The following is a 24,211-nucleotide window of genomic DNA, read 5'->3' on the forward strand; positions in this document are numbered from 1 at the left end:
TAAAAAGGCAGCTTTCTCATAACCTTGTGTATTAATCAGTACTTTAAAAGAAAAAAAAACCAAAGCTTAAGTAGAATTAATTCACTCCGAATATTTCTTGGTTTAGCAGGACCTGCATCATTTCAATTTCACAAGTATGAAAGGAGAATTTATTGAACACTAGCTCCATACCAATACATTCTGTTAAAAGCTCAGGAGAACAAAAGGAAGTGTGAAGTATAAACTCCTGACCTCTAGGACTGCCTAATCTAGTTGTAAAGACAAAACATGTCAAATCTACTAAGTGCAGAGTATAAATGTCTTAACACAATAATTAAGAAAGTGCGGTGAAGGCTATGTTAACCAGTTTGATGGACGTATTCAAATTGTATATAAAACTAAGACATTGTACCCCATAAATGCATGAATGTACACAGCTATGATTTAATAAAAAAATATATGGTGCTCGCTTCAGCAGCACATACACTAAAATTGGAATGATACAGAGAAGATAAGCATGGCCCCTGCGCAAGGATGACACGCAAATTCGTGAAGCGTTCCATATTTTTATTGGTAGGACCACACCTATGGTGCATCTAAGGGTACATGTGAAATTTACTAGGTGCAGAATATAAATGTCTTAACACAATAACTAAGAAAATGCCGTGAGGGCTATATTAACCAGTTTGATGAAAATATTTCAAATTGTATGTAAAACCATCACATTGTACCCCATGACTGCATTAATGTACACAGCTATGATTTAATGAAAAAAAAAGAATAGCCAAAAGAAAAATATATATATATGCATAAGTGAAATGGCTACATCACAAGCCCAGGGGTGGGCTTGTCTGTGCTGGGACTCATACCCTAGCACTATACCCAGCCCTCCATCCCATTCCCAATACCTAGAACAGTATGTGGCTTGACCTAGAGGTTCAGCAGGTGTTTGGTGAATTAAGCTGAATAGCCTGATGATGACAGAGAACTGGGAACAAATACTGAATGGCTACAAAAGAAAGCCACATTTATTTGCCTTATTTTTCTCTTTAACTCTACAGTCTAACATACTGTCATTTATTTTATCATTTACCTCCTCCCTCTAAATGTGAGCATTCTGAGGGCAGAGGGTTAGTCTGTTGACTCACTGTGTATCCAGAGAACATAGGCTTATGTCAGAAACATCATATGCATATTCATAAATATCTTCTGAATGAATGTTTCAGCCATAATTTACCTAGTGGGTGTACGTAAGTGAGATTGAGGTTCCTGGAGTCTTGAATTTCAGAATCAGGATTGATAATTACAGAATAAAATAACAAAGACATACCAAAGTGTTTGTTGCAGTCTTGTTTATAATCATGGCAAGGTGGAGAGATTTAAAAGAAAGGAATGGCTGTATTACATCTCTATAATAGAAGCACTACCATGGAATGGTACATCTCTCTAATGGAATATCATAAATCTATTAAAAATAGCAACATTGATCTCTATTCTTTTGGAAATACTACTTAGGATATACTAGAAGTGATAAAATAAAGTCCCAAAGTAATAGTCCTATTTTCAAAACAATTGTGGAAAGTTAAATGTATGTGAACAGAAAACAGTTGGGAAGATTACACAGCATGTTATCATTAGGTATTATCATTAGGCAGAATTAAAGGTGGATTTTTATTTTCTTTTTAAACCTTTTCATATTGCATGATTTAAAAAAAAAATAATGACAGGCATGCATTATTTTAAAATCAGAAGAAAATAGATATCTCCAATTTTGAAAAGAAGCTGCCTCAGGATTCCATCCTGCAGCAGTTCAGAAGTGCGGGACAACCCGCCTGGGTCCCCACATGGTCCCAGGCACCTGCGTCCCCGCACCCTCCCCCAGGCTTCTTTGTGATATAAATTACAGTTGGCCATAACTGATCCCTCTACTCTGGGATTATAGATTTCAGATGGTGATCAAATTTAACAGCTGGAAATCATTACAGAGGCTTACCTCTCCATCTTTCTTCATGACAAAGACCGCCCTGAATTGCCAACTGAATTTCCACCAGTGAAAGCCCAAGAACTGTTGTCTGAAGTCCTGACAGCCGGATTCTGTGCCCCTGCCTTCCACCCTTAGATGATCAAATAGAAAGGGCCGTCCCTGGGTTGGTAAAAGGAGAGTTAAACAGAAGCTTTGAATGGGATGAATATGATTGGAAGTCACTGCAATTGGGGATTGGAAGGAACTAAATGTATTCCCCTTAACCCAGGGCTGTGCTGGCAATTGTAAGGGTCCCGCAGGCTTATGGTAGAACTTCCAAACAACCACTTTTTCATGCTGGTTCTGATTTAATTACCAGTATTTGGAACTAGAGTGAAACCAGGTGTTCTCCTTTAGAGAAAAAGTATTTACTGGTCCAGAGATCTGGGGTGATACAGGCAATAGGAAGGAGGAACAACTCAATATTAGTGTGTAAATACCCATAGGATGGACTTCCGCAGTCAGGTTACTGACTTTAAACAAGGTCTTAAATTCTCTGAACTTCAGCTCTCTCATCCAAGAAATGGTGTTATTAATACATACTTCACATAGAACAGATTATAAGATGATAAAATGTTTAACCAATGTACGGCACACACATTTATTGGTGTACAACCTCTGTGCACCAACAAATATATGCAGTAGAACCACTGTAAGGTGACCCAAGGGACTGTAATATAAAAATGGTCAACATACAAAGATTGTCAACATGAGGAACTAGGCCTGCTGTACTGACACCTACATGTACTTCACTTTCTTGTACAGCTTTTTTTAGAGAATATCATAGGAAATCATACATAATCAAAACACAATAAAATCATACACACAGTATCATATATAAAAGTAAAACAGTTCCTGTTTCCTCATGTTTCAATCATTCTTTCTGAAAAAGAGTCAATCTTGGCCTTTTTCCTGTTCTTATTAGAAACATAAGTGGAGAAAGTACTCTCAATACTGACTACGCTACTCAGCATACCTGGGCACTTTTCCACAGCAAATAACTTTATCAGATGCCTGACATCCTCTTCCGTTGGAGTCTCTGGAATTTCTGTATCATCTTCACTTGCTGCTTCCACTGCTATTGGGAGTTACAGGGAACTGCTTCATGCACTTTTATGCTGGTCTGTACTTTGATCAATATCACTTAGAAAATTGCTTCTGGGTCAGGTTAATTACAGGTTGCCACCTCATCATCCATTGCAACAAAACCTTCAAAATCTACTCTTTCGAACTCTGCCATGGGAGATGAACTGTCTAATGAAGCCAAAATGCCATGCTCTTGGGTTGTGACAAATTCACCTTTCTCGAAACACTTCTGTATCGTTTCTGGCTGAACTTTATTCTAAGCAGAACAGATCCAAAGGACAGCATCCAGAGCATTAACAGATGTTGCAGATGAAGTTGCTTCCACAGGTGGACCACGGGTTTGTGTTTTGGTAATAACTCACTTCAGGAGCCGGGCTTGGTAATGCATGTGAAATGTTTTGACAATGCCTTGGTCAAGAGGTTGGATTTTCGAAGTCATGTTTAGAGGCAGAAATTTCAGTGACACATTTGCAAGATGATTCACTTGTGGGTGGCCAGGCCAGTTGTTCACTCTCAATTGAACAGCCATTTCTTCATCTTCTTTTCTCATTCAAGACCCCTTACCCACTCCTCAACAGGGCATCAATCATCCATGTGCATTTGTTTGATCCCCAAGTGACCAGGAGGTTTTCAGGCTTCGTGTTCTTGAATGGGCCTGAGTTTGCCAATTTACCAAACACCAATGGCTTTAGTTTCTGCCCAGCTGAGCTAGTGCAAAACAGAAATGTGAAACATTGTTTGGAAAGTTTTCCACTCTTACATTTGTTACCCTTCATGACAAGGTTCCTGTCAAGCATCACCTTAAAAAAAGAGTCCGCGCTCATCAGCATTAAAGACGTCATCATCATCTGTGTGAATTTTTAGCAACTTCTTGGATCATTGGCCAGGAGATTCAGACACTAACTACCCTCATCTATTTGGCAGTTTTCCTCTTTTTCCACTGTAGGTCTCCACTTCCCTTACTACATCTCTCCAAGTACTCACATTTATGCTTTTAGATGTTGCTAACTGTGGTCTTGGTAACATCAAAATGTTCTGCCATCTTTTTTTGGCTGCTGCTTTCCAGAAAATGTAGATCAACATTTTCCTTCAATGTCAGCTCTGTGAGTTCTTTCCTTTGGGCCATTGTGTCTCTATTAACTGTTAAATTGTTTAGAAATTGTTAGATGTACTCATTCAGACCAATTCTTCACGTTAAAAAAAAATCTTCCCCAACACATGATAAACAATAGGACGTTAATAACACATGGTAATAATAAAACATAAAAACAACTTATACTAAAGAAAACATAATACAACTGAAGGGCAAAGCCCACACCTTCTACCTATGGTGTACAGTGGACTAAACTGGTCAAGTTATAGAGGGTAAATTAATATTGTGTGTCACAGTCTGAGTGGTCAAGGTACAACTTACAGAAGTCAACATCTAGAGGTCAGTCTTCCATTGAGTACATGTGGTGCATGTCCACTCTATGAAAATTAGGTCAACTTAAGGAGATGGTCAATGTGGGAGGTGGTCAACCCTAGAGGTCCTATATTTATTGAATATATATTATTCTTTTATCAGTGTTTACTATGGCTAATATATTAAGACCTCCCCTCCCCCTAAGCCCCAGCCACCCTCCTGGATGCTATACTTACATCTTGTTCTCACAACTCAGTATTTGATGTAAATACCTATTGTACAGATGAGGCCCACAGAGACTAAATGACTTGACCAAGATCATGGCAACATGTGACCGAGCTGTGCTTAAATCCATCTCTTCTCCCAAATCCCATTTCTGTAAACCATATTTAGGTTGTTCTAAGTGGGAGAGATAGTATATGATCCTGTTATTTTCTTGAGGAAAAAGGTGTCAGCCTTTAGATGGATATGGTCAAAGGTCCAATCTTACTTTAGTCATGAAGTTCTCTCCAATTATTCAGCTGGGAACTGAGTATGAATATATAGTACTTAATAATAATGGCAGCAACTCTGGGCATGATGGCGGATGGGACAGACGTGTAGCCCACCTCTCCCAAGTCATCAGGTGAGAGGAAGGGGAATCTGGACTTTTTCCCCATGTGGATTATTGGTGTGGACAGACAGCTGGAGATGCATGGTGAATTGGCAGATTGCTATATATGAGGTATAATTTAAAACCACGGACTCTGTTGTAGAGATTTTCCCTGCTCAGCCATGCTGGCCGGCAGGCCCCTCCCTCATGGAGGACAGCAACTTGTAATTCCTGGCAAAACCCAATTGACAAAAATTTATGCCTGAGCTGAGTTTAGCACCCCCAAAGAGGTCCCGCTCAGAGCCACAAGGGGCTAAGCAACCTGATGGAAAATTGAAGGGAAGGGATCCCGCCCGGGAAGCAGACATTTTGAATTTTCTGAAATGGCAGACACCTTCCCCCTGAACAACAGGAGTGATTAAATAGACTGGACCATTCCTGGTGGGGAATATTGGTGTGGGCTGGCAGTTCAGGCTGTGCCGTGAACTGGAGGGTGGCTAGACTCAAAAGTCCAGATTCAAAAGTGAGACGCTGAGCCACAAAAACTGAGGATAAGGTCTCTGTGCACTGCAGCCGCAGGAGCCGGGAGCAGCTAACACCGGTGGCAGCCAGCACCCTCCCCAACAGCCGATTGCAAATGCCAGTTTACAGGAGAATGTGGGAGCAGAGTGGAAAGATTTGTGAAGTGTGGACTCCTGCACTGAGTTGGGAGGTGGATAGGAGTGCTGTCTGGAACAGAGCAGCTGAGGTTGGACAATAATTAGACAATAAACTTTTACAGAAACTCCAAAATGGTGATCGGCCAGATAAGGTGGTTACCCGTGGTAACAGTGTAAACTGTGAACCAGGTATAAGCCTGGGAACCACTCACAGTGCCACCTGGTGTCCAGAAAGTATATTGCATTATAAATATATTCCTACAAAAGTTGATCCCTACATCATAGATATAGATGTATATTTCTACATACATACAAGAATAATATTTTTGTGGTTGGTACCCTTTTTTTTCTTTTACTTATCATTTTCTTGGAGGAGCTGTTGTTAATTTTTTTATTTTTTTAATATATATATTTTTTCTATTTTTTCTATTTTTAATTTTTTCTTTCTTCTATTTTAACATTTTCATGAACACCACTATTTTTCTTTCCTTTTTCCCTTCTCTCTTCCTCTTCTTCCCTTCTTATGGTTTCTGAGAGTGCTTACATCAGATTTTTAGAGGTTTTCTTTGTTTATTTGTTTGTTTTGTTCATTTGTTTTTTACCTTTTTTCAATTATTTTACGATTATCATTATTTTTATTGTAGCTATTTTTCGTTGTTGTCTGTATGTCTATGTTGTTCTCATTGTTAGTGCATCTGTGGGCTTGTGTGTCTGGTAGCCTATTTATCTGTTTATTTGCTCATTTGGTCTCAAAGAGTTTGGTGTTTTGCTAAATCCTCAGGTTGGCTATTTTCCCTAGCTCCAATTTGCATATTCAATAAGAACAAGGGGGCACAGAGGATGATGGCTGGTTGGAGCCAGCTCTCAATAGAAGCCCCAGTCTGGAGGGAGAGATAACGACCAGAAAGAACCCACCAAAGCTTCAGGAGGGGAGCAGAGATGAGAGATGAGATAGATAATTACTTGTGTTCCCTGCTGAGGCAAGCTTCGACTCCAAAGAAACTATTTTCAGAGGCGGAGACAAAATGGCTGACTGAAGCCAGCTTTTCACAGAGGCTCCCATCCAGAAGGAGAGTGAGTTAAAGGACATAAATTTAGCAAGTAACCTGGTGGATTAGAGCTGCACCAAGAGAGAAGGTTGAAGAACGCACATCAACCCCTCTGAGACAACCTGCGACCCCAAGGATACAAACAAAAGGTACAAAATCCATCACCAAGCGGACAGGAGTCTCCTCCCCCATGAGAATGGCTCGGAGTGCCCCACAAACAAACGAGCAGAGTTCAAAATATTTCAGTTGTCAACAGACCCCTGTGATCTAGTTGCCAGAGTCCTTTTAAGCTCTCCAACCTGAGACAGGTGCTGACTAAGACAATTAATTTGGACCTTTTGAACTGAGCCAATCTCCTGAGGACTATTCAAGTGGTGCCCTGGGTGTGTGGTTGTTGGAAGGTTTGATTTTCCTTTTCCAATTGTTGCCTGAAGGGGGCGGGGTGACTTAATTGCTAGTATTTCTCCACAGCTGAGACTTCAACCCAGAGTAACTGTTTCACTAGGGTCGGACAGACACCAACTGAAAACAAGACAGTTTTAGCCCCACCACACCAAACAGGTCCCCAGTTTCTCAGGCCATAGCACTGTACGAGTCCTCAACAAAGCTCCAGGGGAAAAGTTAAATGGTGTAAAATAATCATGGGGCATAATCAGTGGGAAAACTCTGGTAATATGAATAACCAGAATAGATGAACCCCCCAAGGAAAGATATGGTAGATGTAACTGAAGATCCCATTCATAAACAGCTGGCCAAGATGTCAGAAATCAAATTTAGAATTTGGATTGCGAATAAGATTAATAGAATGGAGAAAAAATTGGAATTAGAAATTCGAAGAGCAATTCAAAAGTCAGAATTAGAAATTCGAGGAGAAATTCAAAAGTTGTCTCAAGAATTTAATGAATTTAAAGACAAAAACCACCAAAGATTTTGATGCACTGAAGCAAGAATTTCCAGCCCTCAAAGATGTGAAAAATACAGTAGAATCCCTCAGTAACAGAGTGGAGCAAGCAGAAGAAAGAATTTCTGACATTGAAGACAAAGCTTTTGAACACTCCCAAACTCTCAAAGAGGAAGATAAATGGAGAACAAAAATGGATCATTCTCTCACAGAGCTCTGGGATAATTCGAAGAAGGCTAATATCCACCTCATTGGAACCCCTGAAAGTGATGAAGTGGCCTCACAAGGCTTTGAGGCCCGTCTCTCTGAAATTATGAAAGAGAATTTTCCAGACATGCCAAGAGATTCTGAAATTCAGATAGCAGACAGTTTCAGAACCCCAGCATGACTCAATCCCAATAAGACAGCCCCCAGGCATATCACAATTAACTGCACTAAAGGTAATATGAAGGAGAAAATTCTGAAAGCAGCCAGACATAAGAAATCCCTTACCTCCAAAGGGAAGAATATTAGAATGACTGCAGATCTCTCTGCTAAAACTTTTCAAGCCAGAAGAGGGTGGTCATCAACTTTTAATCTCCTAAAACAAAATAACTTTCAACCCCGGATCCTGTATCCAGCTTAACTGAGTTTCATTTATGATGGAAAAATTAAATACTTTAATGACATTCATATGTTGAAGAAATTTGCCATAACCAAACCAGCTCTTCAGGATATTCTCAGACCTATCCTCCATAATGACCACCCCAATCCTCTACCACAAAAGTAAACTCACTCAGAAACTTTTGACCAAACTCCAACTTCCACGGTGGTGAAAGGATTAAAAATGTCCACTGGACTTTCGAAAAACTCGATACCCAAAATTTTACCAGACTTGTAAATATTCTCCATTAATGTGAATGGCTTAAACTGTCCTCTAAAGAGGCACAGATTAGCTGACTGGATACAAAAACTCAGGCCAGATATTTGCTGCATACAAGAGTCACATCTTACCTTAAAAGATAAATATAGGGTGGTGCCTGTGGCTCAGTGGGCAGGGCACCAGCCCCATATACTGAGGGTGGCGGGTTCAAACCTAGCCCCAGCCAAACTTCAACAACGACAACAAAAAAAAAAGCCAAGCCTTGTGGCAGGCGCCTGTAGTCCCAACTATTCGGGAGGCTGAAGCAAGGGAATTGCCTAAGCCCAGCAGTTGGAGATTGCTGTGAGCTGTGTGATGCCACAGCACTCTACCATGGGCGATAAAGTGAAACTCAGTCTCTATAAAAAAAAAAGATAAATATAGACTCAGGGTGAAAGGATGGTCATCCATATTTCAGGCAAATGGTAATCAGAAAAAAAGCAGGTGTTGCAATTCTATTTGCAGACACAATAGGCTTTAAACCAACAAAAGTAGGGAAGGATAAGAATCGTTACTTCATATTTGTTAAGGGTAATACTCAATACGACGAGATTTCAATTATTAATATTTATGCACCCAACAAGAATGCACCTCAATTTATAAGGGAAACTCTAACAGACATGAGCAATTTGATTTCCTCCAGCTCCATAATAGTTGGAGATTTCAACACTCCTTTGGCAGTGTTGGATAGATCCTCCAATAAGAAGCTGAGCAAAGAAATTTTAGATTTAAACCTAACCATCCAACATTTGGATTTAGCGGACATCTACAGAAAATTTCATCCCAACGAAACTGAATACACATACTTCTCATCAGCTCATGGAACATACTCCAAAATCAATCACAACTTAGGTCACAAGTCTAACCTCAGTAAATTTAAAGGAATAGAAATTATTCCTTGCATCTTCTTGGACCACCATGGAATAAAAGTTGAACTCCCTAACAACAGGAATCTGCATACTCATACAAAAACATGGAAGTTAAATAACATTATGCTGAATGATAGCTGGGTCAGAGATGAGATTAAGAAGGAAATTGCCAAATTTTTGGAACAAAACGACAATGAAGACACGAATTATCAGAACCTCTGGGATACCACAAAGGCAGTCCTAAGAGGGAAATTTATAGCACTGCAAGCCTTCCTCAAGAGAACGGAAAGAGAGGAAGTTAACAACTTAATGGGACATGTCAAGCAACTGGAAAAAGAAGAACATTCCAACCCCAAACCTAGTAGAAGAAAAGAAATAACCAAAATTAGATCATAATTAAATGAAATTGAAAACAAAAGAATTATACAACAGATTAATAAATCAAAAAGTTGGTTTTTTGAAAAGGTCAATAAAATAGATAAATCTCTGGCTAACCTAATCAGGAAAACAAGAATAAAATCTCTAATTTCATCAATCAGAAATGACAAAGACAAAATAACAACAGACTCAGAAATTCAAAAAACGAAATAACAACAGACTCAGAAATTCAAAAAATCCTTAATGAATATTACAAAAAACTTTATTCTCAGAAATATGAAAATCTGAAGGAAATTGACCAATACTTGGAAGCACGTCAGATTCCAAGACTTAGCCAGAATCAAGTGGAAATGTTGAACAGGCCAATATCAAGTTCTGAAATAGCATCAACCATACAAAATCTCCCTAAAAAGAAAAGCCCGGGACCAGATGGCTTCACGTCAGAATTCTACCAAACCTTTAAAGAGGGACTAGTACCTACATTACTCAACCTGTTCCAAAATGTAGAAGAAGAAGGAAGACTACCCGACATGTTCTATGAAGCAAACATCACCCTGATCCTCAAACCAGGAAAAGACCCAACAAGAAAAGAAAATTATAGACCAATATCACTAATGAATATAGATGCAAAAATATTCAACAAGATCCTAACAAACAGAATCCAGCAACACATCAAACAAATTATACATCATGACCAAGTCAGTTTTATCCCAGGGTCTCACGGCTGGTTCAATGTACGTAAATCTATAAGTATAATTCAGCACATAAAGAAATTAAAAAACAAAGACCATATGATTCTCTCAATTGATGCAGAAAAAGCTTTTGATAATATCCAGTATCCCTTCATGATCTGAACACTTAAGAAAATTGGTATAGAAGGGACATTTCTTTTTTTTTTTTTTTTAATTGTTGAGGATTCATTGAGGGTACAATAAGCCAGGTTACACTGATTGCAATTGTTAGGTAAAGTGAAGGGACATTTCTTAAACTGATAGAGGCCATCTACAGCAAACCCACGGCCAATATCGTATTGAATGGAGTTAAATTGAAATCATTTCCACTCAGATCAGGAACCAGACAAGGCTGCCCATTGTCTCCACTGCTCTTTAACATTGTAATGGAAGTTTTAGCCATTGCAATTAGGGAAGAAAAGGTGATCAAGGGTATCCATATAGGGTCAGAAAGATCAAACTTTCACTCTTTGCAGACGATATGATCTTATATCTGGAAAACACCAGGGATTCTACTACAAAACTCTTAGAAGTGATCAAGGAATACAGCAGCATCTCAGGTTACAAAATCAACATTCATAAATCGGTAGCCTTTGTACGTACCAACAATAGTCAAGCTGAAAAAACAGTTAAGGACTCTATTCCTTTCACAGTAGTGCCAAAGAAGATGAAATATTTGGGAGTTTATCTAACAAAGGACATGAAAGATCTCTATACCGAGAACTATGAAACTCTAAGAAAAGAAAAAGCTGAAAATGTTAACAAATGGAAAAACATACCATGCTCATGGCTGGGAAGAATCAACATTGTTAAAATGTCCATACTACCCAAAGCAATATACAATTTTAAAGCAATCCCTATTAAAGCCCCACTGTCATACTTTAAAGATCTTGAAAAAACAATACTTCGTTTTATATGAAATCAGAAAAAATCTTGAATAGCCAAAACATTACTGAGCAATAAAAACACAGCAGGAGGAATCACACTACCTGACCTCAGACTATACTATAAATCGATAGGGATCAAAACAGCACGGTACTGGCACAAAAACAGAGAAGTAGATGTCTGGAACAGAATAGAGAACCAAGAGATGAGTCCAGCTACTTACCGTTATTTGATCTTTGACAAGCCAATTAAAAACATTCAGTGGGGAAAAGATTCCCTATTTAACAAATGGTGCTGGGTGAACTGGCTGGCAACCTGTAGAAGACTGAAAGTGGACCCATACCTTTCACCATTAACTAAGATAGACTCTCACTGGATTAAAGATGTAAACTTAAGACATAAAACTATAAAAATACTAGAAGAATGTGCAGGGAAAACCCTGGAAGAAATTGGTCTGGGCGAGTATTTCATGAGAAGGACCCCCCTGTCCCCCGGGCAATTGAAGCAGCTTTAAAAATACACTACTGGGACCTGATCAAACTAAAAAGCTTCTGCACAGCCAAGAACACAGTAAATAAAGCAAGCAGACACCCCACAGGATGGGACAAGATATTTGCAGGTTATGTCTCCAACAAAGGTTTAATAACAAGAATCCACAGAGAACTCAAACGTTTAAGTAAGAGAAGAACAAGTGATCCCATCGCAGGCTGGGCAAGGGACTTGAAGAGAAACTTCTCTGAGGAAGACAGGCACACGGCCTACAGACATATGAAAAAATGCTCATCATCTTTAATCATCAGAGAAATGCAAATCAAAACTACCTTGAGATACCACCTAACTCCAGTAAGATTAGCCCAAATCACAAAATCCCAAAACCAGAGATGTTGGGATGGATGTGGAGAAAAGGGAACACTTCTACACTGCTGGTGGGAATGCAAATTAATACATTCCTTTTGGAAAGATGTTTGGAGAACACTTAGAGATCTAAAAATAGATCTGCCATTCAATCCTATAATTCCTCTACTAGGTATATACCCAGAAGACCAAAAATCACATCATAACAAAGAATTTGTACCAGAATGTTTATTGCAGCCCAATTCATAATTGCTAAGTCATGGAAAAAGCCCAAGTGCCCATTGATCCACGAATGGATTAATAAATTGTGGTACATGTACACCATGGAATATTATGCAGCCTTAAAGAAAGATGGAGACTTTACCTCTTTCATGTTTACATGGATGGAGCTGGAACATATTCTTCTTAGTAAAGTATCTCAAGAATGGAGGAAAAAGTATCCAATGTACTCAGCCCTACTATAAAACTAATTTATGGCTTTCACATGAAAGCTATAACCCAGTTATAACCTAAGAATATGGGGAAGGGGGAGAGGGAGGAGAGGGTGGGGGGAGGATGGGCAGAGGGAGGGTGATTGGTGGGATTACACCTGCGATGCATCTTACAAGGGTACATGTGAAACTTAGTAGATGTAGAATATAAATGTCTTAACACAATAACTAAGAAAATGCCAGGAATCTACGTTAACCAGTGTGATGAAAATGTGTCAAACTGTTTATAAAACCAGTGTATGGTGCCCCATGATCACATTAATGTACACAGCTATGATTTAATAATAAAATAATAATAATAATGGCAGCTCACATTTTAGAGGCAACGTACCATGTGTCAGACTAAGTATATATACATCTTATAGGATTCTCATTTCATTTTCACAGCAGGTCCAAGGAGTGGGCATTATTATTATTCCCATTTTTATAGATTAAAAAAAAAAAAAGATGTACAATGAGGCTAAGTGTAATAACATGCCCAAGAAGCAGGGCCTAGTTTGAGTGACTCGCCACCGAACTACCCACCATTCCCAGAGAGATGCATTGAGGCAAGATGACTGACAGCACCCAGGGCAGTTCTCTCTCCAAACTCCCCTGAGAACTGAGCAGCACCTTTTCACAAGGCCAAGGGCATTCTCAGAAGTTTGTTGTCAATTCCCACTCCCTGAGGCCTGGAGGCTCAGGTCAAATCCTCAACCCCATGAGGAGGAGCCTGGCCCTGGCATTGGCCTTAAAAGGGGAGCAAATGGCCAGATCAGTGAGAGCATCAGAGCTTGGGGTCCAGGCAGGGAGCAGGCTCAGAGTTGGACTGAAGCAGAGATTTAGTCCTATGCTGTAAAGCAGTGTTTTTCAACCTTTTTTTTTTTTTTTTTAATCCACAGCACACTTGAACCTATAGTTAAACTTTCATGGCACACTTAAATTATGCTGATAAAAAAAAAAAGAGTAAAAAAAGGAATATACTGGGCTGGACAGGGTGGCTTACACCTGTAATCCTAGCACTCTGGGAGACCAAGGTGGGTGGATTGTGTTTATATATATATATATTTACTGTGTTTTGAACTTATTTTGAAAATAATTTAATTAATGAGTTTTAAAATTTTTCACAGCACACCAGTGTCCCACAGCATAGCAATTGAAAACCACTGCTCTAAAGGAATGTTTCTTAAACATTTTATGACACAACTCACCAAGCAACACTGTGTGACATGTGAGGAAGTTATGCAAATTTTCTTCTTTACAAAGAAAAATTGTTGTCAGGCCAAGAAAGCACACAAACAAAAATAATACACATAGGCAGACAGGAGACTTAAAAGTATAAATTAAATATCACAATATGGAGAAAAAGTTTATAAACATTTCAGCATTTCTCATGATTATATAGCATAACAATGATTATTTGTTATAAAATATGGAATTATTTTTACATAAGCTTACAGCACACAGGAAAATCTTTCAGGAAACACAAGTATCCTGCTAGTGCTGTTTAAGAAATGCAGCTTGGACCAGGAGAGGTAGCTCTCACCTGTAATCCCAGCACTCTGAGAGGCCAAGGCAGGTGGATTGCTTGAACTCAGAAGTTTAAGACCAGCCTGAGCAAGAGTGAGACCGGTCTCTACTAAAAATAGAAAAACTAGCCTGGCATCATGGCAGGTGCCTGTAATCCCAGCTTCTCAGGAGGTTGAGGCAAGAGGATCGCCTGAGCTCAGGAAGTCTGAGGTTGCTATGAGCTATGACGCCACAGTACTCTACAGAGGGTGACTAAGACTCTGTCTCAAATAAATAAATAAATGCAGCTTGGCTCGGCTACTGTAGCACAGTGGTTACGGCACCAGCCACATACACTGAGGCTGGCAGGTTCAAATCCAGCCCGGGCCAGTTGGGCAACAATGACAACTGCAACAGAAAAGTGGCTGGGCGCTGTGGCAGGCACCTGTGGTCCCAGCTACTTGGGAGGCTTAGGCAAGAGAATTGCTTAAGTCCAAGAGTTTGAGGTTGCTGTGAGCTGTGCCGCCATGGCACTCTACCGAGGGTGACATAGTGAGACTCTGTCTCAAAAATAAATAAATAAATAAATGCAGCTTGTATGTGAATAAACAAGTTGTAAAGTCAGATCTATATACACTGGCCTCTTGGTTCTGTCAAAATGACAGAAAATACTGTCTTAAAGGACCAGGACTTGTTAAAGCAGGTCTAGGACCCCAAAACAGTGGCCTTTAATTTTTTTTAACTCACACAAGTCTAGCAATAAAAATTGTGGCTACCTACCCTGCTATAGTATATTTTATTTATCTATAAATTATAGGCATACACTTCTCTCATTAGCTAATATCTCAAGGCTTAGTAGACGCTTAGGTGAGGTTTAGCACAAATGCCTCTGGAGGAAAAGGCTCTGTGCTCGTGATAATTTCTAAATTTGTTTTTCTCAACTTCTTGGCTGATACAATTACACTGTCATTGTCTCTAGCCTCATAATGTGTCTGACAATGAGCTTATGTGGAATTAGGAACGGTGCCAAAGGTGGTTTGTTTGGATTTGAGTTATGGGTATTATCTTCACACTCCTTCTTTGCAGGGCTCCCCTTGACCCTCTGCTCCATTTTGTGAGGGTTAGTTTAGTTAAAACCAAATAATACAATTTGTATATTCTCTCAAGTGGCACAAATAAGCTACATAGGCCAGGAGCTCACGCCTATAATCCCAGCACTCTGGGAGGCTGACGTGGGTAGATCGTCTGAGCTCAGGAGTTCAAGACCAGCCTGAGCAAGAGCGAGACCCTGTCTCTATTAAAAATAGAAAAAATAATCAGTGCTTGGCACCCATAGTTCAGTGGTTAGGGTGCCAGCCACATACACCCAGGCTGGTGGGTTTGAACTCAGCCCAGGCTAGCTAACCAACAATGACAACTGCAACAAAAAAATAGCTGGGCCTTGTGGTGGGTGCCTGTAGTCCCAGCTACTTGGGAGGCTGAAGCAAGAGAATCACTTAAGCCCAAGACTTTGAGGTTGCTGTGAGCTGTGACACTATGGCACTCGACACAGTGCCACAGCTTGAGACTCTGTCTCAAAATAAAAATAAGAAAAGGAAAGAAAAGAAAAAGAAAAAATAATCAGGCACGGTAATAGGTGCCTGTCATCCCAGCTACTTGGAAAGCTGAGGCGGAGGATCACTTAAGCCCAAGAGTTTGAGGTTGCTGTGAGCTGTGAAGCCACAGCATTCTACCCAGGGCTGCAGAGTGAGATTCTGTCTCAAAAACAAAACAAACGAACAAACAAAGCAAAGCTACTGAAAGCAGGTGAGTAAACTGTCGATGGGGTGTTTAAGGTCTCTTCCTATCTGTGTGGAACATGGGGGCAACAGACAAACCGTGCAAGCAGGCAGGAGTCGCTCCGTATATTAAATTTAAGTAAAGTTGAATTCCTTTCTTATTGGTAAATAAACAAGAGCGAACACCCCAATATTCTCTTCCCATTTCCCCAGTAAATCATCTGCATTCCCTGGGCTGCCCACTCATTACTCTGGGATGTCAGAGGCATTATCGTCATAGAATCAGGGGTTCTTGTGATCCATGGCTGTCACTAGATTTATAGAGTTTTGATCCCCCACTGACTTAGTTTACCTGCAAAGAGACTTCAAACCTTGCATTATGGCAATAAAGCCTTCTTTGGAAAGATTCAAAAGGAAAGGAGGTGATATACAAGGTTTTCTGTCACCCCTCCCTTAAACCAATCCCAGGACAGCTTCTCACCTGACTCTGGTCATTTAAATAAAAATAGTGACTCTAGACTAAACAACTTCCCTAGGAAAGCCCATCCATCAAGCGAAGGAGGAAATTAACAAAGAGTCTGACATGATGAAGGAAGAGGAAAATTGGATTTTAAAAAATGCTACAAGTTTATTTTTCCTGCAGATCTTGTGATGCGGTGGTACCTCCCCCTACTCTGCGACATAATACATGTCACCTTGAGCTGAGTGGACTGCAACAGTTTCCTTCACTGTAGGTTCCTTGAGCAGGACTTCAGCCTGGCAGCCTCAGTACCTAGCACAGCACCTAGCAAATAGTAGGTGCTCAAAAGATACTGTTGAACGAATACACTCTTAGGATAAATATAACCTGTGAGAATCAGAGAGACCTTAAGCACTTAGCACAGGGTCGCTGCTCAGTAAATATATGTTTTAATGCATAAGATAATTGCTTGGTGAACAATTTTGTTATTATATTATACAATAGTACTTAGTAAACTGCAAAACAGTATGCTAATTCATGCTTTTGAACACCCTAATGCCCATGATAGGAACTAATCTCCTGAGAAATACTGACAGTCCTCGGCCCGCACACACCCCTTGCCACTCTGCGGGGTCAGAAAGGCTTTGGGCCAGGCCTGGGCCCTGTGCCGAGGAAGCTGTGCGTGGTGAGGATGAATGCACGTCATCCAGTAATAGGCAAGACAGATTGTGTCAGTCCCTCCACCTCTGCATCCCTGATTCTAAGATCAACGTTACATCATCCTTCCTTTGGCATTTGGCTGTGAGATTCCAGATGTCTCTACCACTCCTCTCCAGAGTCTCCACTCAGTGGGGGTCTCAGAACCCCCACTCCTCACACATCCATGATGAAAATCCCTTTCCTTGCATCCATCCATCCATCCATCCATCTGTCCATCCGTCCATCCATCCATCCACCCATCCACCCATCCAGTACTTATTTTCTCTCTTAGACCTGCTACATGCTGGCTTACATTCTGGACCAAATAGATCATAAAATATACAATGTTGGATGGTGGTAAGTGCTAAAGAAGAAAGTAAAACAGACAAGGGGAGAAGGGAATCTGGGGCCCCGGGTTGCAGCCTGCGTGTATAAGGGAGTGGCCAGCTGACATTTCACCAAGGAGGTGACATGTGCATAGAACTTGGAAGAGAGGGATAGAGCCAGGCAGACACTGGAGGAAGAGCTGCCGGACAGAGGGCACAGCACGGGGAAGGACACCCTGAGACAGGAGGTGCCTGTGACAGGGACAGTGAGCTGACAGTTATGGCAGATGACATCAGAGCCAGCACTGGGAGGGCCTGCAGCTACATTTGTGCTTTGTGTTCTAACAGGAATCACGCTGGGCTCCGTGAGGCACACGGGGACCACAAGATGGGGGATGTTGCAGCCACCCAGGTGAGAGCTGATGGACCCCATGGTAGTGGTAGACGTGGTGGGAAGTAGCCAGACTCTGGATGTGATTCTTCAGGTAGAAAATGCAGCATTTGCTGGCCCATTAAATGTGGAGGTGAAAGAAGAACGCACCCCAAGGTGGAGGCCTCGCTTGAGACACGACCCCTTCAGACCCCTTCAGCCTCCTGCCGAGAGTGACGAACTCTCTGCTCCTCTCAGCTTTTGCCCTAAGCCAAAGGCAGTTTTCTAAATTTAGCCTTTCCTTTTTAACCGTTGCTCAAAGAATGCATTTCTTGAAAAGTAAGTGTATTTGAAGTTTCCAAATAGTTTAACAGTACATAAAATATATGGTGTGTGCTGATTCTGTGAAATGAATATAAATCTCTAAAACTCCTTGCTTCCCACAGAAATTTTATCAGCAAAATTAGAATTGCAGTTTTATTCCTTGCTGGTTGTCTGATTAAGGTTTCATTTAAGCCTTGGGCTTATTTCTGAAAGCCTCATAAACATTTTACACACCTACTCATATATTACCAAAGCCATTCTGAATGCGGCCTACAGTAAAATTAATTACCATGTCACCAGACTGTCACATTTCAAGAGAAATCATAAATATTTACTCAGACCTGATTCAATGTCACCAAAAGGAAGCAATATTAGCAGCAAATTTCTTCATATTACAGCATAGCAATAGTTGGAGATTCACATGTAAATATATTAGAAGACCATTTTCCACATGCAGAGAAAATAATAAATCAACACTCATATCACTTCAAAAATCCACAGGCGTATAAAATCCACATGTTTCCCAGTTCCTCCTGGGCTGTAGCATAAGGCAGGCAGCAGCAGGAACAGAAACCTGAGAATGAGAGAGACTCTGAGCCTTCCGGGGACTGAGGGGAGGCCGTCCTTTCAGGTGCAAGCTGACAGTCTAGAGCTCAGAAGGCCAGGATCTGAGTGCGGTCTGTACCTGGAAATCTGAGCCAAAAATCACTTCCGTGGCAACCCGGACACTAAGGTGTCATGAAAACACACTGTATGATGTGGTTCAAATCCCAGCTCTGCCACTTGAACGTTGTATGACTTGCAAGGGATTCTCTCTGTGCCTCGGTTTTCTCATCTCTTAAAAAGTACCTACTTCAGCTTGGCGCCCGTAGCATAGTGGTTACAGCGCCGGCCACATGCACCGAGGTTTGTGGCAGGTTTGAACCCACCCTAGGCCTGCTAAAAAACAACAATGACAACTACTACAACAACAACAACAACAAATAGCCAGGCGTTGTGGCGGGCGCCTGTAGTCCCAGCTACTTGGGAGGCTGAGGCAAGAGAATCGCTTAAGCTCAAGAGTTAGCAGTTGCTGTGAGCTGTGATGCCACCTAGAGTAACATAGACTCTGTCTCAAAAAAAAAAAGGTACCTGCTTCATGGGGTTATTATGATGAGCACACAATGTAAGTGGCTTAAAATGGGGCCTAATGGACAATGGGTACTCAGTGCACGCACACACGTGTACTGTATACATGCACATGCATAGATCTGTGCAAATACGGTGTAGATGGCACATATGCCACTCACTACAGAGTTGTATAGTGCATAGAATGAAGTCAAAAGAACTGACTTTCGGGTCCCCAGCTCTGTCATGATCATCTTGCCTCTCTCTCTGTTTCCTGGGATTATTCATAGTAATCTTGCCTGGAGCTTATAAGAGTTAAATAAAATAATGTAAAAGAGTTGTGGCCAAATGCAATGGCTCATGTCATAATCCCACTGCTTTAGCAGGCCAAGGCTGGAGGATCACTCAAGGCCAGAAGTTCAAGACCAGCCTGGGCAATGTAGTGAGATCCCATGTCCATAAAAAAATTTCAAAATTAGCCAAGTGTAGTGATCAGCACCTGTAGTCCCAATTACTCAGGAGCCTGAGGCAGGAGGACTACTTGAGCCCATGAGTTCAAGGCTATAGTGAGCTATGATTGCCCACTGTATTCCAGCCTGGGCCATAGAGCAAAGGAAAAAAGAAAGAGACGTTTGAAAGTGTAAGAAAACAAAGAAAGACAGGTATAGGACTGGGCATAGTGGCGCACACTTATAATCCTAGCACTCTAGGAAGCCAAGGCAAGTGGATAGCTTGAACTCAGGAGTTCAAAACCAGCCTAAGTAAGAGCAAGACTCTGTCTCTACCAAAAACAGAAAAATTAGCTGACTATTGTGGCTGGCGCCTGGAGTCCCAGCTACTTGGGAAGCTGAGGCAAGAGGATAGCCTGAGTCCAAGAGTTTGAGATTGCTGTGAGCTATGATGCCCTGGCAGTCTACCCAGGGTGACAGAATAAGACTCTGTCTCAAAAAAAAAAAAAAAGAAAAAAAGATAGATGAGGGCTACTATCACAAGGATGTTTTTTATTCTGCTTTTTTCTTACTCTTCACTTCTCTAGCCTGGTGGATCTGACTCTTTCTGGGTGCTTTGGGTTTCCTAGCCCTGGGTCCTTGCCCTGCCACCCAGCCTTCCACAGCCACTGCTGGTCAGCAGAGCCTCATACCTCAGCCGGCCAGGCCTCGTGTCCCCGTGCAGAGCTGCCCCTTTGGGACTGTCTTGCAGGGAAGCCCATGAGCCCTTATACAGCTGGAGCTGAAGTTGAGCTTGCTCACATTGATAATTTGGGTCTTTGTGCTGTGTGCTCAGATGACTAAAGAACCAGTTAAAAGAGGTGACGAGAAGCTGCTGGGCCAGGTGAGCTGGTGAGGTTACACGTGGGGAGGCAGCTCAGGGAGCTGGCCTGCTCCTCTCACTCTGCTTTCCTAGTTTCCCTGTTGTTAGCAGGAGGAGGGTTCTGGACCATTCCCTTTCCTCCAAGATCAAGACCCAGTCATTAAATGAAGAAGAAAAAGACATCAAGGCTGAGGTACACCTAAAGTCTAGATCAGTGGAGGGCTGTGGGACTCCGGTGATTCTTTTCCATCCATTTCCTAAATTGAAGGAAGAGTTTCAGTAATTTTATTTATTTATTTATTTATTTATTTGAGACAGAGTCTCAAGGTCACCCTGGGTAGAGTGCCTTGGAGTCACAGCTCACAGCAACTTCAAACTCTTGGGCTCAAGCTATCCTCTTGCTTCAGTTTCCCTATTTTTAGTAGAGATGGGGGTCTCGCTTTTGCTCAGGCTGGTCTCCAACTCATGAGTTCAAGCCATCCACCCACTTCGGCCTCCCAGAGTGCTGGGGTTACAGGCGCGAGCCACTGTGCCTGGCCATTTTTTTTAATGCTTTTTTTTTTTGGCCACACTTAGCACCTTCACTGACACGTGATTTACATATCATACAATTCCCCATTATAAGTACACAGTTGAATAACTTTTACTTAACTTATACAGTGCACACTCATTACCACAATCCAATGTAGAACAGTTCCTTACTCCAAACAGAAATGTTGTCCCCACGTGTAGTCGATGCCCAGTCCCATCCCCAGCCGCAGAAAAACACTGGTCAGCTTTCTAGCTCCATAGATCTGTCTTTCCCAGAAATTTCATACAAATGAAATCATACACCACGTAGTCTTTTGTGTCTGGCTTCTTTCCATCATATAATTTTTTACAATTCGTGTATGTTGTGTGTATCAGAGTCTGTTACCTTTTATTGCTAAGTCGTAATCTATTTACTGATATATACCACTTTACGTATCCATTCACTGGCTGATGAATATTTGGATTCTTTTGTGACTTCTTTTGAAATGTTCCAGGTAAAGGAGGTTGCTCCCATTTCTTTGAAGACATTCTCTGTTAATCTTTAGTGGAAATATCCCTTCATGATAAGAGCTGGGAAACACATTCTGCTGAGCCCCTGTGAAAACATGGCCTCTTCCAACCCAGCAAGAAAGAGGCCACTGTCATCTGATACAGAGGCGTGTTCATTAGAAGTAACCCCAAGTGCTGAAGTACTCATTAATTTGTCAGTACCTGATGTTTGAAATAAAGGAATTCTCCACTTGGAGTAGATACACAGGGCTGATGAGCTCTTTGGTTGGAATCTTCACAGAATGTTTGCAGGTCACAGTCCAACGTTGCTGATCACAAGAGGCATCAGGACAAGGAAAGCCAGATGATCTGGGTCCTTTGCATCACTCCAGCAGCGGGACAGCAAACCACACTGCCACATTCCAAAGGAGGAGGAAGATCCAAAGTGGAGGGCCAAGAGCGTGGCCCCTGTCTCCAGTCCTTCCTCTACAAGTGCACCCCCAAGGCAGAGGCTAATTGTGCCTTGGCATTCTACTTTTTTCTTTTCTTTCTTTTTTTTTTTATTTGAGACAGAGTCTCATTCGGTCACCCTGGGTAAAGCGCCATGACGTCATCAGAGCTCATAGCAACCTCAAACTTTTGGGCTCAAGAGATCTTCTTGCCTCAGCCTCCTGAGTAGCTGGGACTACAGGTACCCACCACAATTCCTGAGTAGTTTTTCTATTTTTAGTAGAGACGGAGTCTCACTCTTGTTCAGGCTGGTCTCAAACCCCTGAGCTCAAGCAATCCACCCGCCTTGGCCTCTCAGAGTGCTAGGATTACAGGCGTGAGCCACCGTAGCTGGCCTACTTCTTTCTTGACTCACACCCAAGCCTCTTCTCCTGGCAGGAGGCCTAAGGGGGCCGCAGAAACCCTTGAGTTGCCTCTAGAGGGTAAAATGTGGAGCCAAAAGGTAACTCACTAGAAACTCATCATTTCTCCTGGTGAAAGGACATACAGGCTCTGCTGACAGAGGGCATGTGCTCACTCAGTCAGCAAACACCATGTGTGTCTCAGGCACTGAGCTAAGCTCTGGAGTAGAGGGACGGCAGAGCTGCTGACCTCTCACTGCCCAACAAGAGAGCACAACTGATAAACAAACGAACGCAATCCCATAGAAAAGATAAGCCCAGCACCCCATGGAAAGCACCCTAAGAGCATGGGAATGAGGCCTCCCACTTGAGCTACAGAAGAGAGGGCCTGTCATCTGGGGGTCACTACTGGGAAACACGTCAGATGGCAAGGGAGAAAGGAGAGGGCATCTACATGGACGTTTCAAGGTGATTTTACACCACCAACTAGAAAGATCCCGATTGCAGTACATTGAGCTCCACAGAGACAGCGCCGGGGCAAGTGAGAGCTGGACGGGTACTGACCTCTGTGCCTCGCTGAGGAAAAATGACTAAACATGGGCAAAGGAGATCCTAAGAAGCCGAGAGGCAAAATGTCATCATATGCATTCTTTGTGCAAACTTGTCGCGAGGAGCACAAGAAGAAGCACCCAGCTGCTTCAGTCAACTTCTCAGAGTTTTCTCAGAAGGGCTCAGAGAGATGGAAGACCATGTCTGCTAAAGAGAAAGGAAAATGTGAAGATACGGTAGAGGCGGACAAGGCCCATTATGAAAGAGAAATGAAAACCTAGATCCCTCCTAAAGGGGAAACAAAGAAGTTCAAGGATCCCAGTGCACCCAAGAGGCCTCCTTCGGCCTTTTTCTTGTTCTGTTCTGAGTATCACCCAAAAATCAAAGGAGAACATCCTGGCCTGTCCGTCGGTGATGTTGCAAAGAAGCTGGGGGAGATGTGGAACAACACTGCTGCGGATGACAAGCAGCCTGATGAAAAGAAGGCTGCAAAGCTGAAGGAAAAATACGAAAAGGATAGTGCTGCATACCGAGCTAAAGGAAAGCCTGATGCAGCAGAAAAGGGAGTCGTCAAGGCTGAAAAAAGCAAGAAAAAGAAGGAAGAGGAGGACGATGAGGAGGATGAAGAGGAGGAAGAGGAGGAAGAAGATGAAGAAGATGAAGATGAAGATGAAGAAGAAGATGATGATGATGAATAAGTTGGTTCTAGCACAGTTTTCTTCTTGTCTATAAAGCATTTAACCCCCCTGTACACAACTCACTCCTTTTAAAGGAAAAAAATTGAAATGTAAGGCTGTGTAAGATTTGTTTTTAAACTGTACAGTGTCTTTTTTTGTATAGTTGACACACTACCGAATGTGTCTTTAGATAGCCCTGTCCTGGTGGTATTTTCAATAGCCCCTAACCTTGCCTGGTACAGTATGGGGGTTGTAAATTGGCATGGAAATGTAAAGCAGGTTCTTGTTGGTGCACAGCACAAATTAGTTATATATGGGGATGGTAGTTTTTTCATCTTCAGTTGTCTCTGATGCAGCTTATACGAAATAATTGTTGTTCTGTTAACTGAATACCACTCTGTAATTGCAAAAAAAAAGTTGCAGCTGTTTTGTTAACATTCTGAATGC

General features: G+C 41.7%; 1 non-coding gene across 1 annotated transcript; it reads left to right on the forward strand.

Moving 5' to 3' along the window:
- Window positions 1–441: 441 nt before the first annotated feature.
- LOC128586877 (U6 spliceosomal RNA) lies at window positions 442–548 on the forward strand. The gene has a single exon (XR_008380336.1). It is a non-coding gene; the product is annotated as a U6 spliceosomal RNA (small nuclear RNA).
- The last annotated feature ends 23,663 nt before the right edge of the window (window positions 549–24,211 follow it).

This window comes from Nycticebus coucang, chromosome 5 (genome assembly GCF_027406575.1).
Source record: "Nycticebus coucang isolate mNycCou1 chromosome 5, mNycCou1.pri, whole genome shotgun sequence".
Lineage (NCBI taxonomy): Eukaryota > Metazoa > Chordata > Mammalia > Primates > Lorisidae > Nycticebus > Nycticebus coucang.